The 18,145-nt window shown below is 57.1% G+C and overlaps 1 protein-coding gene across 1 annotated transcript in view; it reads right to left on the reverse strand.

Moving 5' to 3' along the window:
- SCN5A (sodium voltage-gated channel alpha subunit 5) overlaps positions 1-17,131 on the reverse strand; it is a 110,283-nt gene extending 93,152 nt beyond the window's left edge. The window contains exon 1 of the mRNA XM_056129063.1: positions 16,999-17,131. The gene's annotated coding sequence lies outside the window, so the exon portion shown is untranslated. The remainder of the gene's footprint in view (positions 1-16,998) is intronic.
- Positions 17,132-18,145: the final 1,014 nt, after the last annotated feature.

Genomic DNA, 18,145 nt, shown 5'->3' on the forward strand with positions numbered 1-18,145 from the left:
TGGGTTACTCTGCCCGAGGCTGGTGAGCACGCCATCTGGTTTGCCCTCAGCATGAGGGACAAGCACCTAGATAAGATTTGAGGGTACAGAGGTGCCAACATTTGGCAAGTCACAGGGTGCTGGGTGAAAGAGACATAGGTAAATCCTGGGGGGGTTTGGAAACAGCTGGGGAATACCTCAGGAGCTGCCATCTAGATATTGAAGCCCCAGTACTGGCAGCAGAGCTTGCAGAGAGGGTCTCAGAGAACACCCTCCCCCCGACCACCCAGGATGAGCAACAGACAGACATGCCCCAGGCCTCATTCACGCCGCTTCTCTCCCATCCAAATTTCCAGACACCACGGCTGATTTCAGTCGTCAGCAGAACTAAAAATGGGGACGCCCCCAGTGGCTGGGCTGTCCAGGCAGGATGTGCAAGAGATGCCCAGCAAGGAGACCTTCCAGCGGCCTCCAGCCATCCCTGACCTGCCTATGACAGGGAGGCTGAAGAATGTGCCACGAAAAACAGGATGCGGGGTGCATGGCTCGAGGCTGAGACAGCCCCGGGAGGTGGGGACACCAGTGACCACATCAAACTGGGAACGACTGGCACCAGCTCAAGAGGGCAGGGAACACCTGTTGGAGCTGTCTGCCAGGGCCGAATCCTTTCCGGTCAGCCGCAGGCCAGTGAGGGCTGATTCTCATGCTTGTGCAGTCTGTCACCCCTGACCCCCCCACCCCCCACTGAAGGCTGCAGCTCTAGCCCCTGGTATACACAGGACCAGCGGAAGGCCCCCTTCTCTAGCACTGTGTGGCTGCTCTGTAGCAGGCACCTGGCCAAGTGACAGGTAAACATGGTGCAAACACAACACCTCCACCAGGCCCCCAAAGGGCAAGAGTCCCCAGGGGAAGCGCAGCCCGGAATGCAGAGAAGAGGCGTCGGAGGGAGCGTCGGAGGGAGGTCCCAGGATCCAGGCTTTGGGAAACACCTCCTAGCAGGGTGGTGGGGGGGGTCTTTATCGCCCCCTCCCACAAAGGGAAGTGAAAGGAACAACTCTGTTAAAAATAGCAGGTGAGGTAGTAGGTTCCTGCTTTGAAAGAGCCAGTCCCCTGTCTAGCACTGGAACAAAGACACACGTCTGCTGAGCTGCTCGCCAACAGATAACAGGGAATTTCCTTTCCTTCGCTGGGGTGGGGGTGAGGGGGGAAACTGGGCCATTTTAAACTTTCCTCTTTGTGATTTTATCCATTGTTTGAATTATCTGTGATAGTCTATTATTATTATTTTTATTTTTTACAAAGGAATAAAGTCATTCTTCTTTTGATTAAGAGGAAAATAAAAACCCAGCCTGGGTGACAGCAGCTCTGGGCAGGCAGTTCTCCCTTTTCCTGCGGTCCTCTCCACGGAGAGACAATTGCTGAGTTTCCAAGTCTTTGGCTTGGAATTATTTCCTAACAGTAGTGTTCTCTACTGAGACACAGATCCCATCTCTATCTGTGTCCGCGCTCCGGAGAGGGTTCTAGAGATATGGGCACGCTGGAGGCCCCGTAGAGACTCTAGGGATGGGGAGAGGGCACGCGTGGGTGTGTGCATGGGCACGAGAGCCAGTGTAAAGCACACCTCTATGCGTGCGCCTGCGTGCACATGCGCACCTAGGCGTGTGCATCTGTGTACATGTGTGCATCGCTGCGTGGTGCACCTGTGTTTGTATGTGTGTGAGCGTGTGTGTGTGTGCGTGTCCATGTGTGCGTGTCCATGTGTGCGTGTGCATGGGTGTGTGTACGCACGTGTGCATGTATGTGTGTGTGTGTGTGTGTGCGCGCGGGTGTGGCATGCCAGTGTACATGCATCTCTGTGCATGTGCACAGGCGCCAGTTTGGGGGCAGACGCATCCATATGTTCATGCACACATGTGCACAACCTGAATATACATCTGCTCACTTAAAGGTGTATTTAGAAAACACTGTACTAAAAATCAACCCTCTGTGTACAGATTGGTGAACATATGCTAAGAGTCCTGGTGGACAGATTTCCACAAACTCAATACGCCTGGTAAACAGCACCCAGATGGAGAAATACCCTGGTCCTTTGGCTTGGCTGTTCCTTGAGTCCCCTGTCTCCTACGGTAACTGTTCCTGATGGCGGCGGCAGCCATGAGCTCTGCTAGTTTTCAATGCTCCTTGCACACCCCTTGAGTCGATGGTAAAAGAACTGGTGTGGGGGAAGGGACAAATGGCACCTCATTCTCGTGAGCTGGAGCAGCACTGCAAACCTTTCCTTCAGCTATCAGTGAGGCCAGAGATGGAATCGTCGGCCATGGACTGTGACCGTTCTGCCACTGGCCCGGGACAGCAGCAAGCATCGCCAGTATCAGCAACATCACGAAAACTCATGGCTGCTCAGAATCCCTGGACATACCAGATGCAGCGCTAGAAAATTTCATTCCATGCAGTCATTAAAGAAGCCCTAGCTGAAGGGTCTTGCAGGCCCGGGAGGGAGTTGCCCCAGCAGAATCCCCGCACCCCGAGGCTTGCTGGTTTGAGGAGGCCGACTGCAGGCGAAGCACCTAGCTCCCCAGAGCCGGGCAGCCTCAGGTTCCAAAGTAAACCCACCAGCAGCGCCCTTTGTCTCTGGGTGCCGCGGGCGCTCCCGGGGAGGTGCAGGCTGGCTTCACCCTTGTTCTGCTCTCAGCACCTGGCCCTGCCCTGCCCTTGGCAGCTCAGGGCCCACGCCCTGCCCAGGCCCCACGGAGTGAGCCCTGGTTGCCTGGTTTCTGGTGGTGCCAGGGAGTATTTGGCTCAGCCCTAGATCAGACCCCCACCTTTCTCTGGGACCACCTGCTGCTGCCTGGGGCTGGGTAAGGGGAGCTGAGAAGGGGACCAAATTTGTCCCAAGACCATAACAACTCTGCTAGATGCCCGCGCTCCACTTCTCTCTCCTCTCACCCAGGACAGCTCGCTGCCAAAGCCCCCTACAGCTGCATCCAGGGTAGGTGATGGGGTGGGGGGGGCTCTCCTTCCAGCATACCCTCCTCAGGCCAGTACCCAGTTCTGTTGGACTTCACTGGCATCTTAGAGACCTGCAAGTCCACCCGGTTCTAAGTTTAGCTCCTGGTTCCCAAGGAGCTTCTCTCACTGAGTTCTGCTGGCCCATGAAAGTTTGTGGGTGTCAACCATGAATGCTCTATTTCAACATGGTTCTTCCTGACACGGTGACCTGGGATGCATTCCTACCGAGCCTCAAGACTTCCTAATGGGTACCACAGGTCAGGTCTCCTTGCTCTGCAGGGACCCTCTGGTCCTCCTGACATCTTCCTCCTTTCTCCACCCCATGGGGTGCACCCCCAGTCCCTGGTACACCTCAGTAGTCACCCCACAGTGCCTTCCCTCAATCACCCACCCCTACTAGGACCCCTTCTCTGAAATCTCCACAATTTCCCTTCCTTGGGTTGTGATACTAAGCACCCCCCTGCCCCCGACCCATCCCCCCTGTGGTTCTGATGTCCATGTAGAGAGATGTAGTGGGGTGAGGGGTGGGATCTGAGCTCCCCATACTGCAGGAAAGTCTCTTTCTTTTTTTTTTTTTTTTTTTCCCCTTTATTTTATTTTATTTTTTTTAAAGTTGTAGATTTACAATTTTTTGTGCTTTGGTTTCAATTATACAATGATCAGATACCCATCCCTCCACCAGTGCCCATTTTCCACCACCATGGATAATATCCCTCCCACCCCCATCCCCCCATCCCCCCGTCTCTGTGGCAGGGCAATCCCCTGTGTTCTCTCTCTCCTTTTGGGTGTTGTGGTCTGCAAAAGAGGCATTGAGTGGCAAACATGTTCAGTCCATAGTCTACTTTCGACATGCATCTCCCCTCCTGGGAGGATCCTCCAAACATCCTTTATTTGGTGCTCCCTTCTCTATCTGAATAGCCCTTTCCTCTAGGATACCCGGCTGGCCTCTAAGTTATGGAGTAATCCTCCTGGTGCTGATCTCAGCTATTCTTGGGTATTAATCTCATACTTTGTTACTTTATATCCCCCAGATGAATGCAATCTTTCTATGTCTATCCCTCTCTTTCTGACTCATTTCGCTTAGCATGATAGGAAAGTCTCTTTCTAAGGCAGGTTCACCTCCCCAGTCTCTGGACTGGGTGCCCCACCAGTGAGGAGTTGCCACGTGGTGGGGAGAGAACTTAGACTGAACCTCCCTGCACCAGCTCCTTCGTGGCCTTTCTGGAAGGTTCTCCTGAGCTTGCAGGGCACACAGCGGGTATTCCATCAATGCTTGGTGCCACACCTGGACACAGACTATGGACCCCAGCAGCCTGAAGCCCCTCTGAGTGATAGGGTGGGAGAGACACTCCAGGCCTCCAGGATTGGTTACTCGGGTTTGGTGCTTCCTGGAAGACCCTTCAGGCTCCATCACATGAGAACAGCGCTGGGGGTTCTAGGGACCCTGCACTCCAGCCCAGCCCCTCTGGGGATTCCCTTCTGGGTCTCCCAAGGCAGGCCCAAGCCAAGGGCTGACTAGCATTTTGGTTGCCTAGGAATCAAGGCATGCAAAAAAAAAAAAAAACTCAGCATGCAAAGAATATCCTTTGCCATGTAAATTTATGCAAAGTGCTCTGAGGAAGTGGTTCCCAGGCTTCCTAGAAAATCTAGGTGAGTTTCCTCTCCCTGCAGGAGGTCTGCTGATCTCAGCTGGGGCAACCCCTGGCCTGGGCCCTCAGGCCTGGCACTGCCCTCTGCTATCCCTTTCCTCAGTCCCTTCATCCTCAAGCAGGAGGCTGAGGGGCAGGTGTGGGTACCCTTGGCACAGAGACTCCAACCCACAGGCAGAGAGCAACTCCATTCCTCCTTCTACTGGAGCCATTAAAACTAGTTTCCATCTCTGCAGGAGAAATTAAAGGTCTGACCAGTTTGAGAGCCAACCAGGAGTCTTTCCCTCCCAGCACCATGCTGGAACCCAAACTGATGGGTGCTCTGGGGGAAGTGGTGGTCCAGGGTGGGGGAGGGGTTGGAGGGAGGAAAAGTCAGCAGCCAAGAGACTCCAAGATGGTTGGCCAGGACACTCCCACTCAACCTCGTTGAGCTGGGCCTGGACAGAAAGTGGCCTGGACCAGAGGAGCACACCCCGCGTCCTGTCCCACCTTCAGGCCGGACGGCCGCCCAGTTCCCTGTAGGACAGGGGGCAGGGGTGAGCCGAAGCTTGGAAGTGAGACAACCTATTGGAAGCTGGGGCCTGACTCCTTATTAGAGACTGTGTTTGGACGCTTCTCTTCCTTCGTCCCCTCATCTGTCGCATGCGGTTACAGGGCTGTTTGGAGGGAGTTTATGTTACATTACTCTATGTGCGTGCTCACCTCACAGGCATCAAAGGATGCCCGGGGCTGGGATCATGGTGGTCACTGCCCGTGGCTTTTGCCCCCCAGCTCCAGCTCAGAGGCCCCCTTCTCTGAGAGGCCTTCCTGGCAGCCCACATTGGCCCTGCCTGGTTGGTGGCCCTTCCCTTCTCTATGTCCCAGGCATGTCATGCCCCAAGTCCAGCCCAGCCCAGCAGAGGGGCTTCTGTGGTCTCCTTGGTACAAGGAGGGATCAATGAAGAACAGAACTGCCTCTTCCCAGCCGTGACCCCACGTGCCCAGGCCACCCTCTGTGGGACCCCTGTGGTCATCCTGGAAGAGGAGAGGTTACAGTTCCTGCTTTCTGGAACCCAGGAGTGTAAGCACTGCAATATAAGGCTCTTTGTCTTATGCACACTTGGGACCCCCCCCACCCCCTCCCCCAGAAGCTGAGCCAGCCTTATTAGCTGCCGCTGCTCCTCCTCCTCCTCCTCCTCCTCCTCCTCTTCCTCCTCCTCCTCTTCCTCCTCCTCCTCTTCCTCCTCCTCCTCCTCCCTCTCTGAGGCTGGGCCTCCCTCTGTGCAAGCAGGTACCCTGTCCAGTGGAGCAACCACCCTGCACACGTGACCAGCGATACCTGCAATGTGGTTCGTGCCACATGCAGACGGGCAGTTGTGAAACCCGCATGGATTCTGAAGGCTTGGTGTGTGAATATCAACTATTTCACCATGAACTTCCAAAATCTTTTTTGGTTGTTGTTATTTTTTGCTTTTTTGGGTCACACCCTGCAGTGCTTACTCCTGGCTCTGTGCTCAGGGATCACTCCCAGAGGTACGTGTCTGGGGGAGGGGGGCAATGTGGGGTGCCAGGGATTGATCCCAGGTCAGCCCTGTGCAAGGCAAGTGCCCTGCCTGCTGTACTATATTGCTCCCACCCTCGAAACTTCTAAAATCTTGACCACAATTTAAGTATGCAATATTTGGGCTATCAGGGATTATATAAAAGATGTCAGAATTAATTTCACCAGTTTCCTTTTTTGCTTATTTAAAAAAGACCTGGCCAGGAGGAACTTCACAGCGTCGTATGTGACTTGCATTTGTAGCCTGACTTCTACCTCTCTTGGATGTATCACAGAGCTCCACCTGCTCTGGGGCTGGACCTCAGGGGAGCCTGGGGGTGGGGTAGGGAGCAGGAAATGGGGCGGAGCGCAGGGGGGTGTGGCCGGCTGGAAGGTGCGGTGTGCTCAGCGGACCCGGGAGCGGCCAGCTGGGTTTCTGGCAGCGGCTGTGGGTGGCCGCGGTGGAGGCAATAGCCACAGGTTGGGAGGCCGGGGAGGAAGGGGGGAGAGGGAGGGGCTGAGGGCATGTTTCGGGCCAGCCCTCCAGCCCCGGCAATTATCAGCAGAGGCCCGGCGCTCCCGGGGTAACCACTTGGACAAAGGCTCAGTGGGGAGCACCAGCTGGTGCGGTGGCGGCTGGGCTTTCAGGGCTTTGCTCCCAGATCAAAGGCGCACAGGCAGGTCCTTGCACTGGGCCTCAGCGAACCAGCTCCCTGCGGCTCCGCTCCTCAGAGGCTGCCCCGCGCGCGCGGGGCTTTAACCCTATCCCATCAGAGCCTGGCCTCAGAGGAGGGGAGTGGATCTTGGGGGGAGCTGGGGCACCTCCGCCCCCAGCAATTTGGGGAAGTCCTTCAGAATTATCCGCATTCCTTCCGGAAGAGGAGGCAAAGGCGCCCACTCCTAGCCCCCAGCTCTGCCGGGGATGCCCTCATTTGCATGTATTTGCATCTCATTTATTCCAACACTCAGGATTCAGCTGATAGGAAACCCTTCCCCTTCTAATCATAGGAAACCCTCCCCCCACCCCCAATCACTGGCTAGACTGTAGTGATTCCTCAGACAGGGATGCTGGGGTCCCTGGAAGTAGGCTGAGTGGGAGAAGAGGGGAGAGCTGTGAAGGGGCATCTTTGGCCAGAGTCCTGGATTTAGCGCAAGCGCCGCCCAGCTTCTGCATCTCATCTGCCCCCAGAGTCGGGACTGGCTCCTTCACCCAGGGAATGGGTGAGCAGCATTTTGGTGCCAGGCCTGGGGACTGCGACATTAGGGTCGCCTCCACCGGGGCACATGACTCCTTCATCCCCCAAACCTGAGTCTTTCCTGCCACATCCTTTACTGCCCCACATATAGAGGAGTTCTAATGTGTGTGTGGGGGGGGAAGGGTGGGGGCTGAGTTGCCAGATGAAGCCCTGGGTCCCCAGAATAACTCTGACCCCAGAGCCAGCATGCTTACCCCAGGGCACTTCTGTCCCAGACCTGGACCCTCAACAGCCACACAGATACACAATCAAGTCAGAGAAGTCAGAAAGTCATTCCCTGCTCTCCCCCACCCCCTCATGCCCCCCCCCCCCACCTACCCAAGGGGCAGCAATCAGCACCCTTAGTCTCTCCAGCTTAGTTTCTCCCCACTCATTCTGATCCATGCTGGCCAGAAACAAGACTGCAGGGGACTGTCACTGACGCTATGGCAACAGAGGCATTTATGGGGCACCTACTGTGTACCCTGAGTCACAGACATATGCCCAGAGAGTATCCGACAAACAGCGAGGCCTTCACCATAGAACAGTCTCATTCCTTAAGCTGAGGGTCACAGGCCCACACGAGGTCATGCAACATTTTTTGGTTTTAATTTTGGGGGTTTGGGGCTTGGGATCCACACGCAGTGGTGCTAGGGGGCTACTTCCAGTTCAGTGATCAGGGGGTTACTCCTGGAGATGCTAGAAGCATCTGGTGGGGCCGGGGATCAAACCTGGGCCTCCAAGCACATGTGCTCCAGCCCAGTGAGCTCTGGCTCCTGCCCCTGTGAAACTTTAAATAAATTTGTTTAATAATTAGTATCTTGATGATCATCAGTAAACTCCTGATTTGTAGACTGTTTCATACATCTCTAGAGCTACGATGGCATAAAACTTTCTTGAGGTCAGAGAGAGAGTACAGGAAGTGAGGCACTTGCCTTGCATGTGGCTCACCCTAGTTCGATTCCTGGAGCGCCACCAGGAGTGGTGACCCCTGGGTACAGACACAGGAGTAAAGGGGTAAGCCCTGAGTACTGCCAGGCGTGGCCCAAACCCCATTCCCATGCCCACGTGCCCAAACACCAATTCTCAAGTGAAAAGAGGTCTGTCCTGTCCTGTCCTGTCCTCCCGTTGTTCATTGATTTGCTTGAGTGGGCCTAGTAACGTCTCCATTGTGACACTTGTTGTTACTGTGTTTGGCATATTGAACACGTCACGGGAAGCTTGCCAGGCTTTGCAGTGTGGGTGAGATACTCTCGGTAGCTTCCCGGGCTCTCCGAGAGGGATGGAAGAATCCCTCGGGTTGGCCTGGTTGGCCACGTGCAAGGCAAACACCCTACCCGCTGTGCTATCATTCCAGCATGAGTGGAAAAAGCTTAAGAAGCTCTGCAAATGCTGGGGGCTTGAGAGCCCCCACCCCACCGGGGGAGAAAAACCTATCCACCAACATTCAAAATCTATGCCAGGGATTGTACAGCGGGTAAGGCACTAGCCTTGCATGTGGCTGAGCCAGGTTAGGTGGCCAGCAGCCCCTACGGTCCCTTGGCACAGAGTGACCTGAGCACAGAGCCAAAAGTGAGCCTCCAGGTGTGACCCCTGACCATTGTCCCCATAAAAATAATCCCCATGCCGAGAGAAACAGGAACCACTGGTGGTGGCTAAAGTACACAGGTGAAGGGATCACTGTATCACTATATCATTGTCATCACGTTGTTCATCGATTTACTCGAGCGGGTGCCAATAACATCTCCATTCGTCCCAGCCCTGAGATTTTAGCAGCCTCTCCTTACTCGTCTTTCCCAATGTAGCCGTATTGGAGACTCTTTCAGGGTCAGGGGAATGAGACCCGTTATTGTTACTGTTTTTGGCATATTGAATATGCCACGGGTAGCTTGCCAGGCTCTGCTGTGCGGGCGGGATACTCTCAGTAGCTTGCAGGGCTATCCGAGATATATATATGATTTGTTGCCTACTGCCTGATGGGTGTTGGAACATTAGATGACTGAAATCCAATCACGAACAACTTTGTAAATGTGTTTATCACTGTAATTCAATAAAAAAGAAGTATATATACATATATATAGCCTACATGGGGAAATTTAAAATTCAAATATAAATAAATAATAAAGTAAAAAATTTTGAAAATAAAAAAAATTTAAAAATAGTCCCATGCCACCAGAGTCCTGGGGATAACCAAATGTGCATTCCCTGCTCCTAATACTCCTTTGAGCTGAGGTTTTACATACAAAGCAAAGTGAACCAAGTGGAGGCTCCCAGTTGGCTTGGAATCATAATAAATGCATCCCCCTGTCTAACCACTACCCCACAGGAACATTAAATGCTCTCATCTCCATGGAAAGGCCCTCTGTGCTTCCCAGCTGCCGTTCCTGACTTTTCTCTCAGGAGCTACCTGATCCATCCGGGGTCTTCCTGCCCTTCCCTGGGCTCAGCGCTGCTTTTGCCTCAACCGCTCAGGCCTCGGGTGAGGCTTGGGCTGGGGAGTCCCTGACCTGGCTTTGCTGGTGGGTGCCATTAAAGCCATTTCTGCGCAAAGGACCCCGTGGGACCAGGTCCTCAGTTCAATACACAAACACCAGTATTGCTGGAAGGTACCCACAGTCCAGCCACATCTGGGCCCCAAGGAGCTCTTTTTTTTTTTTCTTTTTGGGTCACACCCGGCAGTGCACAGAGGTTGCTCCTGGCTCTGCACTCAGGAATTACACCTGGTGGTGCTCAGGGGACCATATGGGATGCTTGGAATCGAGCCTGGGTCGGCCGCATGCAAGGCAAACACCCTACTGGCTGTGCTATCGCTCCAATCCCCCTTCTCCCCTCCCCCCCACACACCCCTAGGAGCTTTTTGGTTTTCTCTCTTTCCCTCAGACAGTCCTAAACCAGAAGCTCGAAAGCTCGACAGTTAGACATCTACTAGCTGCCCAGGTCAGCCCAGTTGGTTGGGAACTGTGAGCCCCTGGCTGTTGCCCATTTAACTGACAGGTGAGGATGCAAGTAGCATGCAGAACTCCTAGGTCTTCAGTTCCAGTTTGGCTGTGGGGGGGCAGGCTCAGCCCCCTGGCCCTCCTGCGCCTCCACACTAGCAGGGCGTCCCTAAGGTGGTGCCAGAGTCCCGGCAGAGAAATGGGCATTTCCCAGGAACCAGCTCCTGGGCAGGCAGTGTAGGGCTGGCCCCTGGGGTTCTGAGGGGGGCTCTTTGGACTTCCTGGTTCTAGACCCTGTCTGCTGAGGCCAAGCTTTGATGGCCCCAAGGAAGTGGGCTGGACCAGTCTCTCCCATGGTCTGATTTTTTTCTCCCCCACTTTAAGAAAGTCCCCGGCACCTTCCAGCCCACCCCAGAGAGGGGTCAGCTCATGGAGTCTGACAACTGATTTGTGTCTGAAGCCAGGGGAAACTGCAGCCTTTAAAAAGGTGTGAGGGCCAGAGCGATAGTCCAGGGGTAGGGTATTTGCCTTGAAATGCGGCCAAATCTGGGTTCAATCCCCGGCATCCCATAGGGTCCCCTGAGCAGTGCCAGGAGTAATTCCTGAGTGCAGAGCCAGAAGTAACCTCTGAGCATCGCCGGGTGTGACCCAAAAAAAGCCAAAAAAAAAAAAAAAAGACTTGAGTCAAGCGCTTGCTTCGCAGAGGCCTTCGAGGAATCAATACCCGCCAGAAAGACATGGCCCGGGCTCGTCAGGCCAGGAGGGGCCTTTCCAATGTGCAAGAGCCCTTCTCAGTATGTGCTGCAGGGGGCCAGCAGGAAGGAGGCCAGGGGGCCATGGGAGACTCCTAGGACACAGCCTCGGTGTCCCTGTGACCTTGAGCCTGCGGGGTGACTGGCTTTGCAGCACTGTAAGGGGGGGGGACAGAGAGCCCGTGGAGTGATCTCCCAGAGGAGGGGAAGCCTTTCCACCACTCCCCTTCCCCCCATCTCCAGATGCCGGGAGAGCATCTCTGTCCTTCCACTCAGCGAATGCCCCTGTGGGGACTCGACTTTGCACTGCCTCCCTGGGAGATTTAATCAGGAGAAAGAACCGAGTAGCAGAGCAAGAGAAGGGACTCCAGTCACCGCACAGAAACATCCTCCCGACAACATCCGGCTCTGACTCCTTTCACTTCTCCCAATTCTGCAGCTGGTGTGTGGCTGGGTTCCAGGCCCACCTCCTCCTACAGGCAGTCTCCCGGGGCTGCTCAGGGCCACACTCATCTTCTATGAGGAGAAGCTGCGAGGACCAGCTCCCAACTCCAGCTGTCAGTTTTCCCAGACCTGAGCCAATGGGGTAGTCTGTGGAGTGAACCTGGGAGGTCCATCAGACTTATCCAATGCTTCTCTGCTGCTGGCCTTGGGGCACAATGACTAACAGTCCTCAGCAGAGGAAGTGGGAGGCAGTGGACATCTCACCCTCTCATGGCTGCGACCACACAGGGGATGGGGACCGGGCAGGGGGGCCAGGGGAGGGGAGACAAGCTTCAAAGAGTCTTAAGGGTCAGAAGGCTCCTGCCCTCCTCAAAATCTTGGTCCTGGATTCCCTCCTCCTTTGGAGGGTCCCCGGTCCCAGGGGTTGATGTGGGGTCTCTATAAATAGCGCCCATTCCATATTGATCATCTTCAAAAGACACGGTATGTTCTAGGCCCACGGAGAGGAGTTGAATCTAAAAATAGGCTCATCCCCAGGAACCGTTGCCAGCCCAGGCGAGTGGCGTGAGCCTCACAGTGGACAGGGCAGCCGGCTCAGGGAGTGGGGGGTTGCAAATGGAGGCAAGGAACCTCTCCATGCTTCCCGGCCCCCAACCCTTCTGCTGCAGCTCCTGAGGGTGGGGTGGGTTAGCCCCAGGCCTCCGGGCCTTTGCACATACAGTTCCCTCTTTCAAAGCCACTTCTTCCAGATTTCCTCTTGTCTTCTGGGCCTCAGTTCAGTCTCCTCCCTTCAAGTGGCCTTTCCTGACCAGCCAAGTCTAGTCACTCCTACCTGCTCCTTGCCCCCGTCCCATTCGTTTCCTTTGCAGCACACTCTCAGAATTTGTCTTGTGCCTTTGTGGTAGCTGGTCTGTCTTGCCCCCTATTTCATCAGAGATGTGAGTTATACAAGAATTGTACACTTTCTAGAACTTTCTAGAACTTTCCACGGCCCGGAATAAGGTACTTAATATCTATTCATGCTTCTGAATCTGGTCATCTGGGGCAGGCCTTGCCTGGCCGAGGGCAGACAGGGGACCTCCAGTTCTAGGCTGTCTACAGCCTCTGACCATCCCCCTGAGGCCTCTGCCTCTGGCCAGAGCGTACACCTTCTCCTGTTTCCTCGGCATTTAGCCATAGGACTTTCACTGCAGCTCTGCTACTCCTGGATAACTCTTCCACATAACCTTATTTTGTGCCCAAATCCTGCCTTCTGGAACACTTTATCTTCTCAGAGCAGGAGCTTCCTTCCCTTCCTGCCCAGACCCCAGTGGGAACCCATGGCTCCTACCATCCTCATCCTCTGATGCTCTGAGACTCATTAGCTCTGAGTTCCAGCTCACCCCTTACCCGCCTCGAGCCCACTGGACTAATGGGCACTGCTGAGACACCACGAGCGCATTTTCTCTTAGACCAGGGCCTCTGGCCTCTTAGGGCAGGAGGTGCTTCCTGTCAGCCTCCACACATGGGTGCAGCAGATGACCCGCACGACTCCAAGTGACCACGGGACTCTCCCTACCAACTCCACTCAACCCCCCTCACTGCTCCCCTCTATTTTCTCCCTCTTAAATCATCAAAATGTAGGGCTGAAGCGATAGCACAACAGGTAGGGCATTTGCCTTGCACGCAGCCAACCTGGGTTTGATTCCCAGCATCCCATATGGCCCCCTGAGCACCACCAGGGGTTATTCCTGAGTGCAGAGCCAGAAGTAACCCCTGTGCATCACCGGGTGTGACCCAAAAAGCAAAAAAAAAATCATCAAAACTCTGCCCACATGCCGTCTACACCTGTTGTCTCTATATCCTCACCTCCAGTTTACTCCTCCACTCACATCAGACTGGTTCTCGTTCCCATTCACCCCTAGTTTGTCCATGCGGGGGCACCAGGTGCTTGGGAGCAAAAGGGGCCATTCCCAGAAGCTTCCATAGTCAAGGTCACTATGCCCAGATGCGTGCACCATCTGATGGCCCCTGTTTTTAAGTTATGCAGGCTGTTTAATCTCCCCATCAACTTCTCCTAACACTCTTGGAGGGAGGAAGCTGGGGACTCCCCTTCCTTCCATCTGCCCCTCCCCACTTTCTGTGACAGCTCCCACACCCGGCTCTCCACCCACACCCCTGACTGCTCCTTCCCAGCCTGCTTTGCGGACTTCCGCTCCGCAGGGAGGACTGCTCCGAGCTCCAGAGTCAATCCTCTTCTCTCTGACCCTCTTCTCCAGCTTGGTCTCACCTGGGCACTTGCAGGAGGACGGCTGCCTGGGCCTCACCATGGAGTCGAATCAATTAGATTCTCAGAGAGAAGCCTGGACAGTAGGATTTTTTTTTCTCCTGTTTTCTTAAGCTTTGCAAGTGATGCCAGTGCCGCCAGCCACTGTGGAGAACCCACTGGTCTGTCTTCCCGCTGGACAATGTAATTCCAAGGCTGGCCCACCACACTAGCAATTCCACCCATCGACTGCCAGCTCAGATTTCCTCCTTGACCCTGGGGGCACCCTCCCCTCCCACTACCTCTCTCCCAGGAAGTACTCCAGGTCCAAACCAGAAGACTGAAAGAAAAGCAAATGCTTCTCCTTTGTTCTTTATCTAGCTTGCCGACCCAAATGTCACTTGCCTGTTCTTGTGCTCCCTCCAACAACCCCAGCATGTTTACCCGGTAACAAGGGACACTGTTTAAGGAGCAACTGAAATCAGTGACCGAGAGAGTGGCAGGTCCCTTCCAGGGGCAAGGAGGATGGAGGGCCACAGGCTATGTCACCTGGTCCCTCTCCTTCACTGTGGTGACTTGAGATGACACTAGGGGCCTGTCCTGGAAAAGTCATCCGACACAGCACAGAGGGACAGGCCTCTCAGCTCAGCCCTGAGTCCAACTGTGCAGCAGCTGCGTGAGCAAATCATTGACCTTTTGGGGTCTTCCCTTCACCATCTGTGAAATGGTCCTTCTTCTGACCTCTGCCTCCATGTCCAGCGAGATGGGCTTTATAAAGTGCTCGGCGTGGCGCCTGGCTGGCGCACAGCCCTCCGTGCATGTGGGCTATTTTTAGTGCCGTTACTGAGGCTATAGTCCCAATTTCTGCACGAGGTGCCCGTGCCCCTGACTTTGGCTTCAGCTTCAGCTTCTGCTCCTCTCTCCCTCCTACCACAAGATGCAACAGATCGCTGAACTGCCCTTCCTCCTCTCTGTGCTGATGCACACGCTAGTCCTGGTGGCCGGCTTGCACCTGCTTCACCTAGAAAACTCCTATTCAATCTTCAAAACCCAGGTCACTGTGTGTGTGTGTGTGTGTGTGTGTGTGTGTGTGTGTGTGTGTGTGAGAGAGAGAGAGAGAGGAGAGAGGAGAGAGCAAAAGAGAGTGAAAGTGTGTGTGTGAGAGAGAGCAAAAGAGAGTGAAAGAGAGAGAAAGAGAGAATGAGAGAGAGAAAGAGAGAGAGAGAGCACACACCACCACAACTGTCCTGGCCAAAGGGAACCCTCCTCTTTTACGGACAATGGGGATGCTATCTCCCACAGCTCACCCTCTCACTGGCCTCCCCCAGGACAGCAAGAGGGAACTTCCTGTGGACAGAAGAGACCACTGTCCCAGGCTGTCCCCATGACACCCTTCCCCTGGGCCTGCCCGGTAACCAGCACCCTCCCCCTCCTCCTGCCCCGGCTGCCCATCTCCCAGCTGTCTCTGGTCTCACCACTCTCTGAGTCTCGTCTTCATGAGGCGTGAGTCAATCTGGAATTCTTCCAGAGGAGCTCTGAGCACCACACAGACGCAGAGCCCAGCACCCGGAGGCCCAGCAGTTGCCCCTGCCATGCTGGCATGAAGGCGGGATCCTGGCACCCCAGGGCCAGGTCCCCTTTCTGCTCTTTGGCTCAGATCCTCTTGGGTCAGCATGAGACCAGCCTGGCCCCCAGGAAGCAGACTGCCGGGATCTCCATCCTGAGTGGTGGCCCCTAATCCATTCTCCACGTGACCTTGGACAAGTCCTTGACTGGCTCTTGGCCTGCTTCCCCTGGACAAGGCGGGTGGCGATCATGGGGTCGGATTAAGAGTTTAGAGGGGCTCATCTTAGCACTGGGATGTACCCTGGAGCATGAAATCCGTGTCCCACCCTGCCTGTCCTCTCTCCGTTCCCGGGACTGCAGCGTGGCTTTGGCTACTAGCTGGTGGCCCCTCACACAGCTGCTAGCTCCAGGCACACCTGCCCCATCCTCAGGGGAACTGGGACAAGGCCAGGACAGAGCAACAGCCTGAGCTCCAGTGGGGAGGATGGGGACCCAGGAGCGGCCAGAGGTGCTCTGGTAGGGTGGGGTACACTGGACGCGGGTCTGGAAGTGCTGTCTGGGCGCCCTGCAGGAGGTGAGGTGAGGACTCAGCTGCGGAAAGGGAATGCCAGCCCAGGACCCCGGGACAAGCTTTGGGTGCCGCCACCTCCGTCCGGCGGCCTCAAGGCACCAAGAAGAGCTGGCTCCATCCACAACCTCGGCGAGTCGGCGGTGAGCTGGCCTCCAACAGGTGTCTGTGAGGCGGGCCTAGGGCCAGGGCCTGGCGCCCAGCACCCACCCCCAACTCCCAGTCTCCACACCTCCGGCCCGCACAAGGCTCAGCACCTCTACTTCCTCCGCGGGCGCCACCAAAGACGATGATCGAATAACACCGAGGACGCCAACCGCCGGGGCCCCGGCCGGCCCGCCGGCAGGGCAGCGAACTCTCCTCCAGTGCCAGCGCCCAGAGGTGCCCCGGCGGCCGGGCGCGGGACACACACGCGCCCCCCCGCCAACAGGGCGCACGAGCCCCGGGACGGCGGGCTGGGGTGCCAGCGGGCACCTAGACCTCCCCGGGAGCCGGGCGCGCAGAGACAGGACGCGCAGCTCGATCTCTGCTCGGCGCGGGGACAGCTCGGTCCCCGGCTCGGGCCGGCGGGTGTCGTCCCGGCGAGGACGCCCCGGCGGACGGCTCCGCTCGGCCCCCTCCCCCACCCCGCCCCGTGCGCCCCCGGCCCTCCCGGGAACCTCGCTCACCGCGCGCCCAGCAGCCGCTCTGACCTTGGGGGTCTCGGGCTCGGGAACGTGGGTTCCCATCTCAGACCCTGCCCAGTCTGCGCCAGAGGGGCCGGGAAGCCGGGGCCGCGACTTCCCCTCCCCCGGCCCTCGACAGCGCACCGGGGAAGCCGGAAGGAGAGGGGAGGGGTGGGGGCGGGCGGCGACCAGACGTTCCCCCCCAAACACACTAAGGGGATACCCTCCGGCCAGGTAGCTCCGTGTCCCCTTCCCCCCTTCGTCCACCCTCGGGGCAGCGATGGGGGAGGGAGCCGCGGGCGGACCCGGGGCTGGGGAGGGGGCGCACAGGGGCCGGCGTTGGGGACCCTCGGAGAGGAAAGTTGGGCGGCGGCGGGCGGAGGGGGCTCCGGCGGGGCGCGGACCGCCGGGTCACGGGGGCGCTCGCTTACCTGCGGGTTCCCCAGCCCGGGCCCCGGGATGGGCGTCTGCGGCGCGGCGCGGACTCGGCTGTGCGCGCGGGGCTTCGGGCACCGGCGCAGGCTCAGCGGCCCCGGGGGCGCGATCCCCGTTTCGCTGGGGCGCCGCGGCCGTCTCGGCTCCGCGGCTCCTCGGGCGGTTCAGGCTCGGGCTGGGGGCGGGGTCGGGGGCGGGCCCCGCCTGGGCTCGGCCTGGGGCTCGGGGGCCCCGGGCTGGCTCCGCCCCAGAGCCGCGCGCCCCGGCTCGGCACGTGGCGCTCCGCCCGCCCGCTGGGTGAGCCCCCGGGGCCCCCAGCCGGCGCGCACCCCCCTCAACGCTGACCCCGGGGCGCCCCGCCGCAGACTGCCGCCCACGCGGACACGGACGGACTCGACACGCACGCACCCCGGGGCGCGCGCGCGCACACACCACACACACACACACACACACACACACACACACACACGGGCTCACACACGCGCGCACACACACGCACACACGCACACACACTCCGACTTGGGGACGCCTCGACACCGAGAGCCACCCACGCGGACACGGACAGCCGCGCACCCTCACACAGAACACGCACCCCGCCTCTCCGATTTGGAGACCTGAGACTGGACTCCCATTCTCGCAGACCCCTCCAGGGTCCTCCGGGGTGGGGAGGCGGCGGGTACAGGCACCCCGGCGCACCGGCACCCGCGCGCGCTCACATGGACACAGGCAGACACATCGTCATAGGCACACCGACGAACTCGGTGACACCCACATGATCCAGAGGCACACTTTCACTGACACAGTGACACAGAGACACGCGCTCACACAGAAACACACATATTCCAGGGGCGCGCACGGGAGCACCTAGGTTGCACCATGATGCGCACCTGCCTTGACAATAGGTCGCGGGAGCCACAGAGACCGGGAAACCAGGAGGTGCCCCCAGATGGGAGCCGACCCGGCACCCCATGGAGCTACCCAGCCTCCACCTCTGCACAGCAACACGCTGACCCAGTCATAGGTCTGGACACTGCCTCACACCCGATAGAATGCAGATCTGCACGTGACAGATGCAACCCAAAAACCACCCAGGAAGACATTTTTTTATTTAAACTAGACAAACCACAGCTCTTGTGCACCGCT

The sequence above is a fragment of the Sorex fumeus genome, unplaced genomic scaffold (assembly GCF_029834395.1).
Source record: "Sorex fumeus unplaced genomic scaffold, SorFum_2.1 ptg000072l, whole genome shotgun sequence".
Taxonomy (NCBI): domain Eukaryota; kingdom Metazoa; phylum Chordata; class Mammalia; order Eulipotyphla; family Soricidae; genus Sorex; species Sorex fumeus.